The following is a 15,623-nucleotide window of genomic DNA, read 5'->3' on the forward strand; positions in this document are numbered from 1 at the left end:
TGGCTCTGAGTACCAGTGACTCTCCAGGCAGGTAAGAGAGCGCTTACGGCCTTTCCCACCACCTGTTATATGAGTCATTCAACTGCAGGTGCAAGAAACCTTCTCTGTGCAAAGAAAGTGCTTCACCACTCAGGTCCTTCCTTTAGGCAGCTATTGTAAGGAAGGCTAATAACCACTCAAAAGTGGCATGCTATGGGCCTAGATGTTTACTTGGCTGAAAAAAGCGTTGTACCAATGAGCTGTGGTTGAAAGAAGGGAGGTCAAATTTCCATCAGGTAAGTGTAGGTGATGAAAGTAGCATTCAAGAACGGAAATAATGCTCACCCTCACAGCCAGTATAAAATAAGGCTGTTATGCTACAAGTAGTTACACATACACAACTGTTTCCATCCAGCAAGAGAGCTCTATGCGTGGAAGTGAGCTTTTGTGAGACTGGTGACTGGGAGTGGCCGCCGAGACCACATAACACCGGTCCTGAAAGACCTACATTGGCTCCCAGTAAGTTTCCGAGCACAATTCAAACTGTTGGTGCTGACCTTTAAAGTCCTAAACGGCCTCAGCCCAGTATACCTGAAGGAGCATCTCCACCCCATCACTCAGCCTGGACACTAAGGTCCAGTGCCGAGGGCCTTCTGGCGGTTCCCTCACTGCGAGAAGTAAGGTTACAGGGAACCAGGCAGAGGGCCTTCTTGGTAGTGGAATGCCCTCCCATCAGATGTCAAGGAAATAAACAACTATCTGACTTTTACAACACATCTGAAGGCAGCCCTGTTTTTTAATGTTCTATGTTTTATTGTGTTTTTAGTATTCTGTTGGAAGCCACCCAGAGTGTCTGGGGAAACCCAGCCAGATGGGTGGGGTATAAATAATATAATATATTATTATTATTATTATTATTAGTGCTACATGGCCAGATTTTAAAGCAGAGCAGCAGCCCTGCTGCTCAACAAGGTTGTAATTTTACGCTGGCTTAATTTAGACCAGCCTGCTTTACGCCAGCTTCATGTGCATAGGATTGCTTCATAAGTCCTACCAAAGTCAATAGGATTTGCCCACCAGAGACATGTCTGTAAATAAGCAGTGAGGAAATTACCAGCACCTAGGAGCCATAATGAAATACACCAGGGTCTTTCAGTTGAGTTCTTTTGATGTCTGCTGCCACCTATAGCATATTAGTAACATTTTTAATGAAGCCAAAAGAGCCAAGTTCAAATGAACTGTTTTCACCATACAAAACTAGAGGAGGAGATTGAGGGCTGAGAAGCAGTTGTTACAATTTTTTGATGAATTGGCTTTTGTTTCCTAAATCCACATCAGTGCGATGCTAGGATTAAGTCCTGCTTAAGACAAAAGTAAAGGTAAAGGGACCCCTGACCATTATGTCCAGTCGTGACTGACTCTGGGGTTGCGGCGCTGATCTCGTGTTATTGGCTGAGGGAGCTGGCTGAGGGAACCACAAAATAAAAATAGAAAACAATATAAATGTCAAACACATCAGTAAGAGCACTGGATCTCAGATCTGAAAGGCCTGTCTGAATAATACTTTTTTTAGAAGGTGTATAAAAGCAAACAGGGACGATTCCTGCTGAAACTCCATTGGAAAGGAGTTCCACAGGGCAGAGCCCATCACATTGAAGGCTTGGCACCTGGTAAAGGTCAACCAGGGGCATACAGTATGCCCCATCAGAAGACTTTGGTGTTCAAGGAATAAAGAATCAGGAGGTCCTTAAAGTAAAGGTAAAGGTAAAGGGACCCCTGACCATTAGGTCCAGTTGTGACCGATTCTGGGGTTGTGGCGCTCATCTCGCGTTATTGGCCGAGGGAGCCGGCGTACAGCTTCCAGGTCATGTGGCCAGCATGACAAAGCCGCTTCTGGCGAACCAGAGCAGCACACGGAAATGTCATTTACCTTCCTGCTGTAGCGGCACCTATTTATCTACTTGCACTTTGACGTGCTTTTGAACTGCTAGGTTGGCAGGAGCTGGGACCGAGCAACGGGAGCTCACCCCGTCGCAAGGATTCAAACTGCCAACCTTCTGATCGGCAAGCCCTAGGCTCTGTGGTTTACCATGCACATATTCCACAAGGGAATAAATAATTAAGCCAGGACTGGTGTGGCAGAGTTCGACTTTTCATGAAAAGTTATGAGAACTATGTACAAACATTAACCCACCATATCCTGAGGTGTTAACTTCCCAAACACTCAGTAGCTTTGCTGAAGTCTAATTACTTCATGCAGGTCATCCTGTAGCTGGTAATAGCCAACTGGGGTTCTCCTGAACCACACTTAAGAATGTAACCATTTGCTTGATCATGTCTTAGGTCTCTGAACAGAAGGCAGACTTCATTAGCAAGACTGCAATAAACTGCCAATATTGCAGAACACAATATAGCACTTAATGCAGTTGTTGTTGTTTAGTCATTTAGTCGTGTCCGACTCTTCGTGACCCCATGGACCATAGCACGCCAGGCACTCCTGTCTTGCACTGCCTCCCGCAGTTTGGTCAAACTCATGTTCGTAGCTTCGAGAACACTGTCCAACCATCTTGTCCTCTGACGTCCCCTTCTCCTAGTGCCCTCAATCTTTCCCAACATCAGGGTCTTTTCCAAGGATTCTTCTCTTCTCATGAGGTGGCCAAAGTATTGGAGCCTCAGCTTCACGATCTGTCCTTCCAGGGAGCACTCAGGGCTGATTTCCTTAAGAATGGATAGGTTTGATCTTCTTGCAGTCCATGGGACTCTCAAGAGTCTCCTCCAGCACCATAATTCAAAAGCATCAATTCTTCGGCGATCAGCCTTCTTTATGGTCCAGCTCTCACTTCCATACATCACTACTGGGAAAACCATAGCTTTAACTATACGGACCTTTGTCGGCAAGGTGATGTCTCTGCTTTTTAAGATGCTGTCTAGGTTTGTCATTGCTTTTCTCCCAAGAAGCAGGCGTCTTTTAATTTCGTGACTGCTGTCACCATCTGCAGTGATCAAGGAGCCCAAGAAGGTAAAATCTCTCACTGCCTCCATTTCTTCCCCTTCTATTTGCCAGGAGGTGATGGGACCAGTGGCCATGATCTTGGTTTTTTTGATGTTGAGCTTCAGACCATATTTTGCGCTCTCCTCTTTCACCCTCATTAAAAGGTTCTTTAATTCCTCCTCGCTTTCTGCCATCAAGGTTGTGTCATCTGCATATCTGAGGTTGTTGATATTTCTTCCGGCAATCTTAATTCCGGCTTGGGATTCATCTAGTCCAGCCTTTCGCATGATGAATTCTGCATATAAGTTAAATAAGCAGGGAGACAATATACAACCTTGTCGTACTCCTTTCCCAATTTTGAACCAATCAGTTGTTCCATATCCAGTTCTAACTGTAGCTTCTTGTCCCACATAGAGATTTCTCAGGAGACAGATGAGGTGATCAGGCACTCCCATTTCTTTAAGAACTTGCCATAGTTTGCTGTGGTCGACACAGTCAAAGGCTTTTGCATAGTCAATGAAGCAGAAGTAGACGTTTTTCTGGAACTCTCTAGCTTTCTCCATAATCCAGCGCATGTTTGCTATTTGGTCTCTGGTTCCTCTGCCCTTTCGAAATCCAGCTTGCACTTCTGGGAGTTCTCGGTCCACATACTGCCTAAGCCTGCCTTGTAGAATTTTAAGCATAACCTTGCTAGCGTGTGAAATGAGCGCAATTGTGCGGTAGTTGGAGCATTCTTTGGCACTGCCCTTCTTTGGAATTGGGATGTAGACTGATCTTCTCCAATCCTCTGGCCATTGCTGAGTTTTCCAAACTTGCTGGCATATTGGGTGTAGCACCTTAACAGCATCATCTTTTAAAATTTTAAATAGTTCAGCTGGAATATCATCACTTCCACTGGCCTTGTTATTAGCAGTGCTTTCTAAGGCCCATTTGACTTCACTCTCCAAGATGTCTGGCTCAAGGTCAGCAACCACACTACCTGGGGTGTACGAAACCTCCATGTCTTTCTGGTATAATTCCTCTGTGTATTCTTGCCACCTCTTCTTGATGTCTTCTGCTTCTGTTAGGTCCTTACCACTTTTGTCCTTGATTATGGTAATCTTTGTACGAAATGTTCCTTTCATGTCTCCAATTTTCTTGAACAGATCTCTGGTTTTCCCCATTCTATTGTTTTCCTCTATTTCTTTGCATTGCTCATTTAAGAAGACCCTCTTGTCTCTCCTTGCTGTTTTTTGGAAATCTGCATTCAGTTTCCTGTATCTTTCCCTATCTCCCTTGCATTTTGCTTGCCTCCTCTCCTCCGCTATTTGTAAGGCCTCGTTGGACAGCCATTTTGCTTTCTTGCATTTCCTTTTCCTTGGGATGGTTTTCCTTGCTGCCTCCTGTATAATGTTACGAGCCTCCGTCCATAGTTCTTCAGGCACTCTGTCCACCAAATCTAAATCCTTAAACCTGTTCCTCACTTCCACTGTGTATTCATAAGGGATTTGATTCAGATTGTATCTTACTGGCCCAGTGGTTTTTCCTACTTTCTTCAGTTTAAGCTGGAATTTTGCTATAAGAAGCTGATGATCTGAGTTACAGTCAGCTCCAGGTCTTGTTTTTGCTGATTGTATAGAGCTTCTCCATCTTTGGCTGCAGAGAATATAATCAATCTGATTTCGATGCTGCCCATTTGGTGATATCCATGTGTAGAGTCGTCTCTTGTGTTGTTGGAAGAGAGTGTTTGTGATGACCAGCTTGTTCTCTTGACAGAACTCTATTAGCCTTTGCCCTGCTTCATTTTGAACTCCAAGGCCAAACTTGCCAGTTGTTCCTTTTATCTCTTGATTCCCTACTTTAGCATTCCAATCCCCTGTAATGAGAAGAACATCCTTCTTTGGTGTCATTTCTAGAAGGTGTTGTAGGTCTTCATAGAATTGGTCAATTTCACTTTCTTCAGCTCCGGTAGTTGGTGCATAAACTTGGATTACTGTGATGTTAAAAGGTCTGCCTTGGATTCGTATCGAGATCATTCTGTCATTTTTGAGATTGCATCCCATTACAGCTTTTGCCACTCTTTTGTTGACTATGAGGGCCACTCCATTTCTACTACAGGATTCTTGCCCACAGTAGTAGATATGATAGTCACCTGAACTGAATTCGCCCATTCCCTTCCATTTTAGTTCACTGATGCCCAGGATGTCGATATTTATTCTTGTCATCTCATTTTTGACCACATCCAGCTTACCTCCATTCATGGTTCTTACATTCCAGGTTCCTATGCAATATTTTTCTTTACAGCATCGGACTTTCCTTTCGCTTCCAGGCATATCCGCAACTGAGCGTCCTTTCGGCTTTGGCCCATCCGCTTCATCAGCTCTGAATCTACTTGTACTTGTCCTCCGCTCTTCCTCAGTAGCATGTTGGACGCCTTCCGACCTGAGGGGCTCATCTTCCAGCGTCATAACTTTTATATGCTTGTTGTCTTTGTCCATGGAGTTTTCTTGGCAGGGATACTGGAGTGGCTTGCCAGTTCCTTCTCCAGGTGGATCACGTTTAGTCAAAACTCTCCACTATGACCTGTCCATCTTGGGTGGCCCTGCATGGCATAGCTCATAGCTTCTCTGAGTTATTCAAGCCCCTTCGCCACGACAAGGCATTGATCCATGAAGGGGACTTAATGCAGAATTACATTAAAATAGATTTTAAAAGCATGGACCAGGAATCAAGATTGTGCTGATGTTGATAATTAAAATGGGAGTTTAGTTAATGTGTTTCCTTTATCTGTCTTAAGTCTTACAACATTCAGCTTTATCCATGAGTTTTGGTATTATGAGAGAGGGAGAATAACTTTCCTCTGTCTGCTTTCTCTATGCCACGCATAACATTATAAATTCACCTCTTAGTTGCCTTTTGTTTAAGCTAAAAAAAATCCCAGGTTTAGTAGGAATCTTCCTCCACCTATCATTTCTATAAACCCAAAGCCTCTCCTAGAAGTGTATGTGTTGACTGGAGGAGAAACAGGAAATATCTCGGCTTAGATGGAAAATCCATCCCTGAACATTCACCTGCTATTTTCTTTCATGTTCAGTAGTGAAATTCATGCAGGCACAGGGACTTACACCATTGCTTACATTTCATTCATTGATGGCAAGTCACACAGAGAGATTAGTTCCACAAAACTAAATAGGGTGGACCTGCGCTGCCTGCACTCGGATGGATCTAATTAGCAATAATAATAAAAAATACAGTCTTTCTTCCACCCCCACAGTACCTGCCAAAAGGTACAGTTCTGGTTTGAATTAATAGCTTAGAAGGCAGCGAAAGCCGCTAATCTTCTTGCCCTACATCAGCTATCTTGTTTCTTTGACCTTTTTGCTTTCTTCTGTTCTAGCCAGAGCAGCATGCAGATTGGGCTCAAGAGGTCACAGGGCTGCAGATAACCTTTGCATTCTAGCCAGGACTTCCCACCATAACTAATTCGCTTTAACAAATATTTTTCGGGAAATCAATATTTGGAACACTGAGCAGATCCAGTTGTTGATGCCGTTCTCAGCCCTTGCCAGTCAGTCACAAAAATCAACTAGCCTGAATGAAAGCACTGAAATGAACAGGAGTAAAAATTACTCAGTGAAACCACCTAATTCTTTGACACTGAGGGAAATTCCATTGTCAATGTGGTCCATAGTATATTAAAAACGGTTTCCTGCACACTTTCCATTTTGTACCTGTGAAATCAATTAATTTCCAGTGTTTTGTGTGTTTTTTAATATACACAGCTTCATAAAATAATTTTTAACAGACCTACCTATGTACTTAAACAGGACGATACTGAACACTTTTAAAGGCTCTGATCTTGAAGCGGGAACAAAACAGTGGACCATGGGTGCATCTCACTGTGAGATATTTATTCACACAAATGGTAAGTTCTCCAATGAAATTCTGTTTCATGCAAAGCTGCCAGGAAGGGCAATACTAACTAAGGTCTGTCTGTGCCCTGCTTTCTCACATTAACCTTCTTGGTATAGATCTGCTGCAGGGGGATTCATGAGTGGGGGAGTCATGTCCCTCCACAGGCCCCAGGCCCCTCAAATATGTTATGGCAAAGGGACCTCAGCCCGTAGGAGTTGGTTCCTATGATAAGGACTATGGTTAACTAGTAGAGCCAACACTGGGCTTCTTTTATGGGCCAGAATTGTTCTGCCTTCTGAGAGCAGCAATGCTCCTGGGAGGGAGGGAGTCTTCAGCTAGCTCTCCTCCCACACAGCCTGGGGCTATTCATGTTACCCAAATGGTGTAAGCTAAAGGTAAAGGACCCCTGGATGGTTAAGTCCAGTCAAAGGCGACTATGGGGTTGCGGAGCTCATCTCACTTTAGGCCAAGGGAGCCGGCGTTTGTCCACAGACAGATTTCCGGGTCATGTGGCCAGCATGACTAAACAACTTCTGGCACAACGAGACATCATGATGTAAGCCAGAGTGCATGGAAACACCACATACCTTCCCGCCACAGCGGTACCTATTTATCTACTTGCACTGGCGTGTTACTTGCACTGGCGTGCTGTTTCCTAGTCCTGCTGGATCTCTCAGCCGCTTTTGACACCATCGACCATAACATCCTTCTGGACCGTCTAGAGGGGTTGGGAGCTGGGGGCACTGTCATACAGTGGTTCCGCTCCTTCCTCCTGGGCCGTGTTCAGAAAGTGGTGGTGGGGGATGAGTGTTCGGACCCCTGGGCTCTCACTTGTGGGGTGCCTCAGGGTTCTGTCCTCTCCCCCATGCTTTTTAACATCTACATGCAGCCGCTGGGAGAGATCATCAGGGGGTTTGGGCTGGGTGTTATCAGTATGCGGATGATACCCAGCTCTACCTCTCTTTCAAATCAGAACCAGTGAAGGCAGTGAAGGTCCTGTGTGAGTGTCTCAAGGCGGTTGGAGGATGGATGGCGGCTAACAGATTGAGGTTGAATCCTGACAAGACAGAAGTACTGTTTGTGGGGGACAGGAGGCGGGCAGGTGGGGAGGACTCCCTGGTCCTGAATGGGGTAACTGTGCCCCTGAAGGACCAGGTGCGCAGCCTGGGAGTCATTCTGGACTCACAGCTGTCCATGGAGGCACAGGTCAATTCTGTGTCCAGGGCAGCTGTCTATCAGCTCCACCTGGTACGCAGGCTGAGACCCTACCTGCCTGCAGATTGTCTCGCCAGAGTGGTGCATGCTCTGGTTATCTCCCGCTTGGGCTACTGCAATGCGCTCTACGTGGGGCTACCTTTGAAGGTGACCCGGAAACTACAACTAATACAGAATGCGGCAGCTAGAGTGGTGACTGGGAGCGGCCGCCAAGACCACATAACACCGGTCTTGAAAGATCTACATTGGCTCCCAGTACGTTTCCGAGCACAGTTCAAAGTGTTGGTGCTGACCTTTAAAGCCCTAAACGGCCTCGGTCCAGTATACCTAAAGGAGCGTCTCCACTCCCCATCGTTCTGCCCGGACACTGAGGTCCAGCTCCGAGGGCCTTCTGGTGGTTCCCTCATTGCGAGAAGCCAAGTTGCAGGGAACCAGGCAGAGGGCCTTCTCGGTGGTGGCACCTGCCCTGTGGAACGCCCTCCCAACAGATGTCAAAGAGGAAAACAGCTACCAGATTTTTAGAAGACAACTGAAGGCAGCCCTGTTTAGGGAGGCTTTTAATGTTTAAGAAATTAGTGTATTTTAATGCTTCTGTTTGAAGCCGCCCAGAGTGGCTGGGGAAACCCAGCCAGATGGGCGGGGTATAAATAATAAATTATTATTATTATTATTATTATTATTATTATTATTATTATTATTCGAATAGCTAGGTTGGCAGGAACTGAGACCAAGCAACGGGAGCTCACCCCATCATGCGGATTCACCACCTGCTCCCCTAGTCAAATGGTGTGGCAATGGTTATATTATGAGAAAGGGTCTTTTGGCAGGACACATAATGATATTTACAGAGATGGTTCAGCACACAATTAAACTATGGAACTTGCTGCTAACAGGAGGAAGTAAAGGCTACAAACTTGGATGGCTTTGAAAGAGGATTTGACAAATTCATGAAGGGCAAGGCTATCAGTGGACCTTCAGTTGAAAGCAGTAGTTTTTCTGAATGCCAGTTGCTGGAAACCACAGGATGGAAACTCTGGGGTCTGTGCTGGGGTCCCACTTGCTGGTTTCCCGCAGGCATCTGAATGGCCACTGTGAGAAGAGTGGGTTAGATGGGCCATTGGCTTGATCCAGCAGGTTCTTCTTAAGTTTTTAGATGGTGCAAAAAAGGAGTTGGTCCAGGCATAGCTTGGAATTCATTCATAAATGATTCCGATCATGAGTCGAGATGACCCTGTTTACACTTCCTACTCCTCTTCATTGGCACTGGCAGCTTTCTAATCTGAAATGGTTAAGACCAAAAGGGAAATCAGCTGTAATGCATCAAAAAATGTCAAAACACTTGAAGCCTTGTTCAATGTATCTAAATGGGGAAGGAGATTGCTAATGCCCAGCCAATGAATTAAAAGATTAGTGTCAGGGAATAGGATAAACTTGGGATTGCACCAGAAAATATTACATTACTTTGTTTATTCCAGAGAGTTTGTTTCCAGTGAGTGGCTCATGTGTTATTATCAGGGAAGATTGCGCAATGTGTATCTTGACCAGCTACAGTGGGGGGGGGCAAGGGCTACACTGAAAGCGAGATTTTTGTAATTGTTCACATAAAGTAAAACTGGATCTAACCAAAGGTCCGGCTGCTCAATATTCTGTTTGCCACAGCAGCCAACTATGAAAAATACACAAGTGGAAGGCAATAGATTCCCACCACCTCGGGAACCTCAGGCTTCAAATGTGTCTAGTGCTCAGGTTTATCACACCCCTCCCTGCAACCCACAGCCCTCGTGGTCCATGTTCTGCACCTTCCTCAAGTGTTTTTGCCTGCCTGGAATATGTCAATGAGCAGTGATAATGCCTCTTGCTCCAATACTTTGGCCACCTCATGAGAAGAGAAGAATCCTTGGGAAAGACCCTGATGTTGGGAAAGATTGAGGGCACTAGGAGAAGGGGACGTCAGAGGACAAGATGGTTGGACAGTGTTCTCGAAGCTACGAACATGAGTTTGACCAAACTGCGGGAGGCAGTGCAAGACAGGAGTGCCTGGCGTGCTATGGTCCATGGGGTCACGAAGAGTCGGACACGACTAAACGACTAAACAACAACAACAATGCCTCTTGCTTGCCATTTTGTGCTGAATGAACTGCCTCCTGTATTTGTCCTATTGAAGCACAAATGTAAGTAATGAAGAGAAGAAGTGTTGCCCTACCATTAGGCAACATTGGCAGCCACCCGTTTCTCCAGCCATTTCCATCTCTTGGTGAACAGAACTGTATATACTACATGGCCTGTCCTGAACTGTATATGCTACATGGCCTGTCCTGGCTCCCCTTAGCTAGCCCAATGCCAGTGTTCAAGGGAGATTCCACTGCCAGTCCAGCCAGCTTCTGGGTGTGGGTTGAGGAAGGTGCAATATCTTCTGATGGGAAGGAACACAGCTCAGTGGTAGAGCATCTGCTTTGCATACAGAAAGTCCCGGGTTCAATCCCTTGCATCTCCTCATAAGACTGGGAATGTCCCCCATCTGAAATCTTGGAGAGCCTCCATCAGTCAGAGTAGACAATGCTTTTTTTCTTGGGGTACTCAAGAGTACACAGTTGGCACCATTTTTCCCCTAAAGGAAAATAATTGAGTGTAGACAATACTGAACTAGATGGGCTGATGGTTTAAAGTAGCTTCCTGTGCTCCTGTGCTCCTTCGCCTTAGGTAGAAACATGTGCTGGGCCAACCCTGAGGACAAGCTAGGTGGGCCTCAGTCAACACAGGTGGCATCGAACATAGTCCTAACTCAGTTAACCAAGCCTTTCATTCCATTTCGTGGGAATGGGAATCATAATCAAAAGTAAGCCATCTGCGGGGAAGCTTTTGTGATCAAGTGACAGGAGATGCTAATTGGGCAATCGCCTGGCTTTGTTGGCCTCAAATTGGCTGCTTTGCAATCACTGCCTTCTGCAAACGTCTTTTGTGCTCATCAACAGACTTAAACGCAAAAGTTAATATAGACAAAGTGTTGATTTCAGGAAATCTCCAATCACAGCAGGGTTCAGTTGAAAGTATGGAAGGGCAAAGGTAGATAAATAACCTTTGTGTAATTCTATTTTCAGAATTCAGTATCTACTGCGGAATTATCTTTAACAACCGACAGGGTGGCGTCATGGCGAGTGTCAAGTTTCGGACCTTTTCATAGCTTAAATTCCTACATTTAGTCAAAGGTTATACGACGCCTCTCGGGCAGCACAGTAGGTGGCCTAAAAGAGTGATATGAAGCTTAGGGAAATGATCTAACTGCCAAGTATACTTCTCCAAATGCCTTTGTGTGAATCCCATCAACAGTCTTATCCACACAACGGAGGTAAATCAAAACACTTGAAGTGAAGCCAAATTAGACCCACTGAAGTCAACGAATGTCTTGGAATTAAATTCTGTTGGCTTCAGCTGATGTTCTTGTCAAATAGCTGTGCATAAGATTGCATCTTAAGCCAGGTTTAATGGAGATGCAAGCTGGGTGAAAGTTTGCTTCAAACCAAGACAAAAAATAGGAATAATCAGTCTCTCCCGTTCAGAAACTCCCCCCCTCCTTCCTCCAACTTATTTTAAAGAATTAAATAGCTTGATCGTGTGCAGGATTGCAGCCTAAGTAAAAGAAACAAAACCTAGAGAAACCAGTGAAATATAGTTCTCTTTTAACCACTTTGGAAAGAGCCTTTTTTGCAATCATAAACTCCTTTGCCTGGGAGTAAGCTCCGGTGAATGAAATGGGACTTGCATCCTTAGCTTATTTCAACAAAGTATTTTGTCTTTAAAAGTGTGGGGTGGGGGAGAGTGTATAGTAGTCACCTGCTTTGCCTAGTCCCTGATGTCTCAGATAGTTAATGTGCATTTTAATATTAATTCTTCAAATCAACTCTCCCCACCTACAACACTAATATGTGCCTAAGGTAAGGCTAATTGCCACCATTCTTCATGAAACAGATTGTTACAATTTGTTCTTGATTTGAGGGGGAATGAGGGGGAAACAACCAATCTTTATACAGTGGTACCTTGGGTTAAGACCTTAATTCGTTCCGGAGGTCTGTTCTTAACCTGAAACTCTTCTTAACCTGAGGTACCACTTTAGCTAATGAGGCCTCGCACAGCCACCACACAATTTCTATGCTCATTCTGAAGCAAAGGTACTATTTCTGGATTAGCGGAGTCTGTAAACTGAAGCGTCTGTAACCTGAAGCGTCTGTAACCCGAGGTACCACTGTACTCTAATAATCACTAACGTACATTGTCTTACAGAATAGTTGGTAGTAATCAGAAAGGAGAAGGGGCAAAATAGTTTTGAGTCTTGAATTGCCATTTTTATGTTTAGCTTTTCTGTGCTTTTCGGCCAACGAAATGGCATCTACTCTGATTTTCTGTGCCCTTATTAGGAGATATTTCCTAGCTAGAAATAACATTCTAATCATTTTTTCCTTAGTATTTTCATCCTTCATCTTGAGTTTGTAGGTCCAAAGCGTATTCCTTTTTAATGAAAACACATACCTAGAGAAAGGCTTGGCTTCTGTTTTACCTGGATTAGCATCCTCTTGGGACAATTTATCAGGAACAAAACATTTAGAAGAGGAAAGAATTAATACTATGCATAGTATGCACATACATGGATCTTCTAAACCACGGGGGCAAAGCTCCAGATGTTGGACTTCAGCTCTCAGCAGTCTCAGCCTGCAAGGTCAATGGGCAGGAAAAGGGGACTTGGAGTACAAAACATCTGGAAAACTACTGATTGGCTATCCTAGTTCTATGCCAGTCTTTCCGAACCTTGGGTCCCCAGATGTTGTTGGACTACAATTCTCATTATCCCTGGCCATTGGGCCATGTTGGCTGGGACTGGTGTGAGTTATAATTCAAGAACATCTCGGAACCCAAGGTTGGAAAACGCTGTTCATTTTAAACGGCTTTGAATCAACATTCATAGAACACAACCTGAAATAAATAAATTATATCCATATATCTCTATATGTATATCTATTGATCTACCTATCTCTACATTTCTATGAGAAAGAGAACATTGTTTTAATAATGGTAAGCTTATTCCATGAGTATTGAGATCCTGGACCATGTCAGTATCTGAACGGGTGACTCACCAGGAACCCTGTGAAAATTGAAGGCAGCCCTGTTTAGGGAGGCTTTTAATGTTTAATCGATTATTTTATTTTTCTGTTGGAAGCCGCCCAGAGTGGCTGGGGAAACCCAGCCAGATGGGTGGGGTATAAATAAATTATTATTATTATTATTGTCCTGGGTTTCACAGAGGATGCAAATTAATGGCGGAAACAGGGCCGGCTTGCCCATTGGCCTGGGCGCTGAGGGGGCGCTATGGGGTACCCCAGCAAGTGGGGGAGCTGCGCGGTGGCCTCCCTTTTCCCTCCTCCTGCACGCCGCGCTGCTCAGGGGAGAGCAGGGAGGCAAGCGAGTGGAGCAGGGGCACTAGGACCCTGTTCCGCTCTGCAGCGCCAGGGTCATCCCTCACCCTGGCGCTGCATTTCATTGGTAGAGGCGACGCCACATGGCAGCAGCTCTACCAATGAAAATGCAGTGCCAGGGTCATCCCTGTTGGCGGGAAGGCTCGGTTGCCTTCCTGCAGTCTGGGGCTCTCCCCGCTGGCTCCATGGCACTCCCCTGCCAGCGGGAGGGCTCCGGCCCCAGAAAAGGGGAGTTCACCATCGGGGAGTGGCTGCCCGTGGGGGGGGGGGCTTCTGCGAGGAGTGCAGAGACACACCAGCCTCCCTCACACCCACTCCGCTCACTTCCCTCAGCCCCCCACCACCACGTCGGGGTGGTTTCTGCCCAGCTCCTTGCCCCCTCGGCCCCAAGAAACCGCCACCCCAGGCCGCTGCGGAGAGGCTGCTGAGCGCTCCCAAGCCCTGTCTTCCACACCCGCTGAATGGCTGGCGCGGCTACAGCTCAGCCCAGGCCCCTTGCCGCCTGCCGCCCCCCCCCCCCGGACTGCGGGGATAGTGCTGGTGGGACAGGCGTGGAGGGAGCCTTTGGAACTGAGGCGGCGGCGGCGCTGCTTGTGAGGAACGCCTGAGAGACTTTGTTGAGGCGGAGGCCGCCTGTCCTCCTCAGGTTTGGCTTAAGTTGTTTTTGGGGGGTGGAGGGGTGGGGAGCCTCCCTTTTTCCCTCTTTGGGGGGGCGCCGGAGGGATCTTCGCATCATGGCGCCAGATATGCTTAAGACGGCCCCGGGCGGAAAATATGCATAAACTAAATAACTTTTTTTATGCTATATGCATTTCAAAGGCAGTATGTCATGCAACATTGGGGATAAGGCTGTCATTTGAGCAAAGTATCTGAAGTTCTGGTGGAGTTCTTTTTATGGTGTGAAATAGACTTGAAGACAAAAATTGAAAGGAATGACACTCAAAGGCAGGTTGGGTGCCCTCTAAGCTGACGGGCTGTAGATGTGCATTTGCCCTGAATTTGGACAAAAAACAACAAGGAACAAGGAATCCAAAAGGTGAAAAACACCAGGTAGCGCAACAGAATAAGTATTTAAGTAAGATACAGATTTGGAACAGTCAAATGTTTACAGCAAAAGAAGACCTAATGGAGGCTTCTGAAGAAGAATAATCTTTAAAAGTCCGCTCCGTTTGATTCCTGCCAAATAACAATTAGATCTGGAAGTCTGTGAGAATTCCTTGAAGACCAAAAGTGATTTTCTCTGGTGTTTTTCACCTTTGGGGGTTTTAGGTCTTTATTTCGACAACACATAAAATGATTACTGTATGAATTCCATGATAATATAATCCAGCATGAATATAAATCCTTTGGGCATCCCAGGAGTTAGTATCAGTTTTTGGGAAAGACTTTACACAGCCGCTTTCCTCCCCCGCTCCCCCCCCCGCTCCTATCAGACAATTGAACCATTTTAAGAACAGCCGAAGCCAAGAGTTTGCTCTGTAGCTTTTCCTCCAACAGCGAATGTCGTACCGCAGCCCAAGCTGATTCCCGTAACGAAGTAACACATCCAGCATTGCACTTTCTTCAAACAGGCCTGATCTCAACCTAATCCAAAATTGACATCTGTAGTTCTGCACAAAGTTGTGTTAGCTGGCTGATTAGATCCATAGCTGCCAAGTTCTCCCTTTTTTTAAGGGAAATTCCCTTATGCTGAATAGGCTTCCTCGCGAGAAAAGGGAAAACTTGGCAGCTATGATTAGATCTAATGTTTGACTTTAAGACCATTCCGCCTCCCTTTGTTCCAAGAATTTCCTAAGCTGTGAATTTACTCTACTTATTGTCCCGTGTTTCAAACTGGACTGGGAGCAATGAAATGTGTCAATAATTCTGTTACCTTAGATTCTCTACCTTCCAAAAAAAAAAACCACCCTGGTTTCAATTATATAAGGGCCAACATCTGTTCTGTTTATATATATGTGTGTGTGTGTGTGTGTGTGTGTGTGTGTGTGTGTGTGTGTGTGTATATATATATATATATATATATATATATATATATATATATATATATAACCATGCTCAGCCCACTGAAAACTATTCTA

This window comes from Zootoca vivipara, chromosome 8 (genome assembly GCF_963506605.1).
Source record: "Zootoca vivipara chromosome 8, rZooViv1.1, whole genome shotgun sequence".
NCBI lineage: Eukaryota > Metazoa > Chordata > Lepidosauria > Squamata > Lacertidae > Zootoca > Zootoca vivipara.